The sequence below is a fragment of the Octopus bimaculoides genome, chromosome 6 (assembly GCF_001194135.2).
Source record: "Octopus bimaculoides isolate UCB-OBI-ISO-001 chromosome 6, ASM119413v2, whole genome shotgun sequence".
Classification (NCBI taxonomy): Eukaryota; Metazoa; Mollusca; class Cephalopoda; order Octopoda; family Octopodidae; genus Octopus; species Octopus bimaculoides.
Genome location: NC_068986.1, coordinates 38,283,818 through 38,290,489, shown reverse-complemented (window position 1 = coordinate 38,290,489; position 6,672 = coordinate 38,283,818). Strand labels below are relative to the sequence as shown.

The following is a 6,672-nucleotide window of genomic DNA, read 5'->3' as shown; positions in this document are numbered from 1 at the left end:
TATATATATATATATATATATATATATATATATTATATATTATATTTTGGTTGAGTCTGTCTCATATATATTGTATTTTTTATTTAAGTCGAGTCAGTCATTTGCATAAGAGAATGGAGTGACTTAGCCATTATAGTGTTGGCTAGATTGCCTTGCAATAATCACTACAGCTCTCTCTCTCTCTGTTCCTTGAGTTCAAATCAGCTTTACATTTCAACCTTTTCAGGTTAATTCATAAACTATCAATCATGTACCCTAGTAACTTTTTCTCTCTTTCATTCTTTCTATGTTCCTCTCTGGAGAAGGATGAACTCTGTGACAGTTATCAAATGCCTGATATGTGCTCCATGTCATGGTGGTACTTTTGCAATTTCATTGGTGAGAGCCCACGGCAAAATATCATTAATGAAGCTGAAGCAGTAATCTCTTGCAAGGTTTTTCAGTATCACTAAAATTTAATATTTGACCCTACCTTTGGTACCTGGAGTTGAGTGCTATTTTCTCCATCGTGTTTTGTAGCTGTGTTCTTGCACATACATGTATGTATACTTCCACATGCACAAAATGAAAATCTAAGCTTGACAATACAATGTTTGCATTCCAAGAATATAGATATACTTTCATGCTCACTGTTTAATATAATAGCACTCCCTAAGACAGTGAGCTGACAGAATCATTAGCACACCAGGCAAAATGCTTAATGGCATTTCTTCTGTTCTTGCATTCTGAGTTCAAATTCCACTGAGGTCAACTTGCCTTTCATCCTTTTGAGGTCAATGAAATAATTACCAGTTGAGCACTGGGGTCAATGTAATCAACTTACTCCTCTCACCTGAAATTACTAGACTTGTGCCAAAACTTGAAACCAATATAATAACATTCCCTGACTCCTACCTCTAACTGCTACCACATCCCCCTTCACTAAAACACTTATCCCTGTCTTTGTTCCCTGCTTCAACTAATCATTTAGCAGCATAAACTAGTATATTAATATTATAGATACTGAAATCCAGCAGGAAATATATAGTAAACCCTTATTCAACCCTGTTAAGTCAGACAGCAGATAAAACTAACAAAGTCAGTATTAAGAATGAGACTATCGGTGTTGCTTTCTGCCATCTTCAAATATCAATTTTTTAGGGAAATATTATACGTGAGCTGCATAGACATAAAATTGTAAATTTATCATAGTTATAAAGCTCACTCAAAAGTATAATCATAAATCACAATAGGAAACCTGCTTTCTTATTCTTTGTTATGAAATATTGTGACAGTTATGGCCACAACCAGTCATATCATGATACACACTAGATGGATGGTGGGTTAACTGGAGAATGACAAAAATGAGAACAAGAACTAACATTTAACAAGTACATATCATCCTCATTTAATGTCCATGCTCCATGGTCTGAATGGCTTGACAGGATCTGATGGGTCTGAGGTCTGCTTCGTGCTCCTAGGTCTGTTTTGGCATGGTTTCCATTGCTTAATACCCTTCCTAATGTCAACTACTTTACAGTATGTGCTGAGTGGTTCCCTCCTCCCTATAGCATCAGTACTAAAAAGATTCCATGTAGCCTGCAAAACTAGGATTCCCTTCAACTGTGAAGCTACAGTGGAGAGGCTGCACATCAACAGAAAATCAAACTAGTCAGAAAGAAGTTAAATGAGTTAAGTATGAAAGGTTTCTAACCTCTTATCTTACTATAATAGGCATTATGTCCATCTGTCTGTCTGTTCCCTCTTTACGGTCAAATGGCTGGACCAATGGTCATGATGTTTTGGGGGATTACAAAGGAGATAATCAGGAAGGCTTTTAGTGAAAAAAATGTGAATAAGTATGATTATTTAGTGGACATTGAGTTTGTATTGATAAATTATCTTTGATTTGTTTTTGTTAAAATTCTCGAGAAGAGGATTAACTCTGGATTTCCACCCCGTAGAGTTCATGAATTTAGAGGGTTTAGATTTGCAATACTATCCCTTTATTTCTCATCATAGATGGGCAGATTTGCAATCTTACTATAATGGGTATTGTGTTTGTCTGTTTGTCCACTCTTCACGGCCAGATGGCTGGACCAATGGTTACGATATTTTTAGACGGTCGTCAGGAAGGTTTTTAGCATTTAAAAATCAGAAAGTTTGATTATTTTGAGGATATCGATTTTTGAATTGATAAATCACCTTCACATTTTTATTAAAAATTCACTGACCATGAGTAACTCTGGATATTCATTGTATAGTTCATGGCTCCATTGTAGATAATTAGAAAACACCAATAGAGACCAAAGATACAAAGTGTGAAGAGAAGAAATAGGGCATGTCGATATTATTGATGACAGCAAAGATAGTCAGAAAGAACAAGTTAACAAACCATGTCCAAAGAAACCATACTGACAGTTGTGAATTCATTGATAAAGTAATTTCATACATTGACTAGTCAACAGACACTAATGTTCAGAAATATCATCAACATTTCCAGGGTCTTAACAGAATTCCTTCTCCAGACGCAGGTACAGCAAGAGAGACAACTGAATTTTGACCTTGTTCTTGAAGCCAAATCATCCTAACCCTGCAGCAGCTGTTGAGCTTGCTGATAATAATGATCAAACTGCCATTGACTCAATCACTCCTTAGTCACTTCATACTTCTACAAGTAGCAAGTAAGACGCAGCGGAGCATCACTGCTCTAATGACTCATAATAATAAGTTATCACTTCTACTCTACTCCCAATTAACCACATTCATCTCACATGTCATCTACCACAGATAAATGAAATTAACAGTTTTTTTAATATTAGCTTTTCAATTTTAGGGTAATGTTAAATAATTTCATGCTCCACTGGATGTGTAATTTAAGTGTACATGTTTGACGGAGTGCTAGTGTATTGAGAGAGCAGTTAGGCATAAGAGGAATTAGATGCAGTTTGCAAGAGAGAAGACTGCACTGGTTTGGTCACCTGATTTGGATGGATGCTGACAGCTCCATAAAGAAGTGCTGATCTCTCAAAATAGATGAAATACATGGAAGACATGGGATGAAGTAGTGAAGGACAACCTTCAGAACACTGAACCTTTCAGGCAAGATTACAAGGGACTGAGATATCTGGCATCTTACTGTACTCCAGAAGACCCATACTTGACAGCAGACGTGTTAAGGCCACTCTCCTGGTGAAGAGGATTGGCCAACAAAAGTTCTGTGCTGGTGCTGTGTAAAAGCACTCAGCACAGTCTGTAAAGTGGTTGGCATTAGGAAGGACATTCAGTCATAGAAACCATGCCAAATCAGACTGGAGGCTGGTGTAGCTCTCCTGCTTGCCAGCTCCAGTCAAACTGTCCAACCCATGCCATCATAGACAGTGGACATTAAATGGTGATGGTGATGATATATTTATGTTTTATAAAGTTATATGATAGTTCTAATATTTTCCGTAATTTTTTTACTGTTTATGCTGTTCATCATGGACAGTGTATATTTCCAGTATTATAAACATAAACCATTCGACTATCTGTTAACCAAAACAAATTCAGACAATTGGCTAAAATGAGCATTCTTTCCTCCTTTTAGTTCATTTTAATGAAGGTTCATTGTATAAATAAAACAGAGATTAACATTTTTAAGTTACTTAACTCTTTAATGTTCAGATTACTCTGTTAAATGTAATGCTTTTTCACTCAAATTGTTTTGAATTAATCATGCATTATTTCATAGCTTTGAGATTTCAATGATGTGATTATTTATTTTTAGAATGTCAATGTAGGTTAGGTGTGAGAGAGTAGATATGGCTAGTTCAAATATAAAACATGTAGAATATTTGGGCCGGATATGGCCAGCTTAAACACTAAAGAGTTAAAGTTTGTTGCAAAAAATATTTTCTTATAATGCAATAAAGAATAGTGATAGGCACAGATGTGGCTGTCTGGTTAAGAAGCTTGCTTCCCAACCATGTGGTCTTGAATTCAGTTCTACTATACAGCACCTTGTGTCTTCTACCATAGCCTTGAGCCAACCAAAGCCTTCTGAGTGAATTTGGTAGACAGAAACTGGAAGCCTGTCATGTTTTTATGTTTATATATATATATACGCACATACATGCATGTGTGTGTCTTGAGTTTGTGTTGTGTTTGTGCCCCAGCACCACTAAGCAATTAGTGTTGGTGTGTTAACGTCCTGCAGTTTGGCCAAAGAAAGTAATACGATAAGTACCAGGTTTTAAAAAACAAGGACTGAAGTCAATTTGTTTAACTAAACCCTTCAAAGTGGTGCCCCAACTTGGCTACCATCCAATGACTGACACATAAATAACAAAAGAGCCCAATAAAAAAAAAAAATTTTAGTTAGTTAATGGTGAAAATGATGCTGTTAGTTTTGCAATATTACTGCATAATATATCAATAATTTCAATGTAGTAATTTTCTCCACATTGCCAACTGGTGAGTTATGGACAGTTACAAACATGAACAATGGTAGAAAAAAAAAAGAGTATAGCCTCTATATGTACAACAGCAACCCCATCAATTCATTTTTATTCAGACCATATAAAAAGTAAAAAAAAAAAAATTATATATTCTGTAGTCCCAAGACTTAGCGTAAAACAGGGTATCTGGAATTACTAACAAAAATGCAACAACAGTACAACTACAGAGCATTCTGATTTGTTGAATGATTCTATGTTGCAGACTCTCAAAGCAATTACGAAACTACTGAGTTAAACTGTTAATAATTGACATTTCAATGTCTTATAACAAATTGGAGTATTAAATATTAACTTTTGAAAACATATAGGATTTGGATTCTTTTATTCTTTTATTGGTTTCAGCCATTGTACTGTGACTGCACTGGTACAAGGCTTATGTTCCATAGAGAGTAAAGCACTTAAAGCATAAAGCATATACATATATTAACTGCAATACTGATGTCTGGTATTTATTTTATCAACCTGAGAGAGGACAAAAGAGAAGGTTGCACAGCATAAGACAATGCAGAATTCAATATTGTTTCAAACTGTGGCACAAGGCCAGCAAGTTTGTGGGAGGGGATAAGTCAATAGCATCGAACCCAGTACTCAACTAGATCTTATTTTATTGACTACAAAGAGAAGAAAGGCAAAGCTGACCTCAGCAAAATCTGAACTCAGAATGTAAAGACGAGCGAAATGTCGCTAAGCATTTTGCCCAGCATGCTAATTATTCTGCCAGCCCACTGCCTTAATGCAGAATTTAATATTGCAACATATGTTACCTTCTAAACACTAAATTTTCCCCAGCATGGAAAGAAAAGATGTAATGCAAACAAATCAGTGTATATATGTATACATGCATACACCTGATAAGCTTCTGCCTACAAAATTTCACAAACAAAGCATTGGTCAATTCAAGACTATGGTACTAAAATAATAGGCTAGCAGGAGTTTGCAGGGAGATAGAACATTATATAGCTTTTTTTTATAGAAATCAGCGAACAAATTATTTACTCTTGTAACATTCATTGGTCTAAAAGGGTGACTGAGGAAACATGCAGCAAGGTTGAAACACCCTTACACCAGTGAATTGCATGTGTCATTAAGACATGTGATCAGTCCCACTGTATGGTACCTTGGGTTTGTGTTTTCTTTGGCTGACCAAAGCCCTGAGTGGATTTGGTAGGTGGAAAATGAAAGAAGCCTATCGTGTAAATATATGTTGTGTGTGTGTGTGTGTGTGTGTATCTTTGTGTCTGTTTGTCCTTCCACTACACTTGACAACCAGTGTGGTTGTTATGTCCCCATAAATTAATAGTTCAGCAAAGGAGATCGATAGAATATGTACCACACTTAAAAACAATAGGTACTTGGGGCCAATTTATTTGACTAAAATTCTTCAAGGTGGTGCCCCAGCATGGCTGCCATCTAATAACTAAAACAAGTAAAAGATAAAGATACATTATTGTCACTTAATATTTATTTTCCAAGTAACAGAACTTACCTATATTTTTTATGACACTCCCTAGAAGGTAATGGATTTTGGTGATCTGTTTTCTAACACAAGTAGCAATATCAGTATAAGTGGTACACAGGAAACATACACGTTGTGTTGGTGATCATATTACATCACTCGTGCACTTACCAACTGAACTGCCATGATAAAATTAAGTATTTACTCATTTGCTACAAACTGAGTAAGCACTCTATTGTACTTTGAAAGGTTTTCCAGCTAGTCAATGGCATAGCTCCTAACATGCTGCAAATCATAGTTAAGTCAGCTTGATAGAAGCTATCCCTCTCCAGGCACTACAGGAGGTGATCTCAAGCATTGCCAGCTAATGGACCATAAATCAATTTTATAGTGCCGCTGCTTTTGTGACAGCAAGTTGTGCCAATTCTGTGTTATTTTTTTCTTTCTTCAACGTAGTACAGGTGTGGCTGTGTACAGGTGCTGGTGTAGCTGGGTATAGGTGCAGGTGTAGCTTTGTGGTAAGAAACTTCCCAGCTACATGGTTCACAGTTCAGTTCCACTGCATGGTACCTTAGGCAAGTGTCCTTTACTTTAACCTCAGGCCAACCATAGCTTTCTTAGTGAATTTGTTTGATGGAAACTTAAAAAAGTCTGTTGAATATATGTGTGCATGTGTGTGTATATGTATGTGTGTGTGTGTGTGTGTGTGTGTGTGTGTGTGTGTGTGTGTGTGTGTGT

General features: G+C 36.2%; 1 protein-coding gene and 1 long non-coding RNA gene across 3 annotated transcripts in view; one reads left to right on the top strand and one right to left on the bottom strand.

The window, feature by feature from the left end:
• Positions 1 to 6,672, bottom strand: part of LOC106881835 (oxysterol-binding protein-related protein 8) — a 135,528-nt gene that overhangs the window by 97,789 nt on the left and 31,067 nt on the right. The gene's annotated exons all lie outside the window — the stretch shown is intronic.
• The window catches only part of LOC128248122 (uncharacterized), a 124,008-nt gene that overhangs the window by 100,590 nt on the left and 16,746 nt on the right, over positions 1 to 6,672 (top strand). The gene's annotated exons all lie outside the window — the stretch shown is intronic.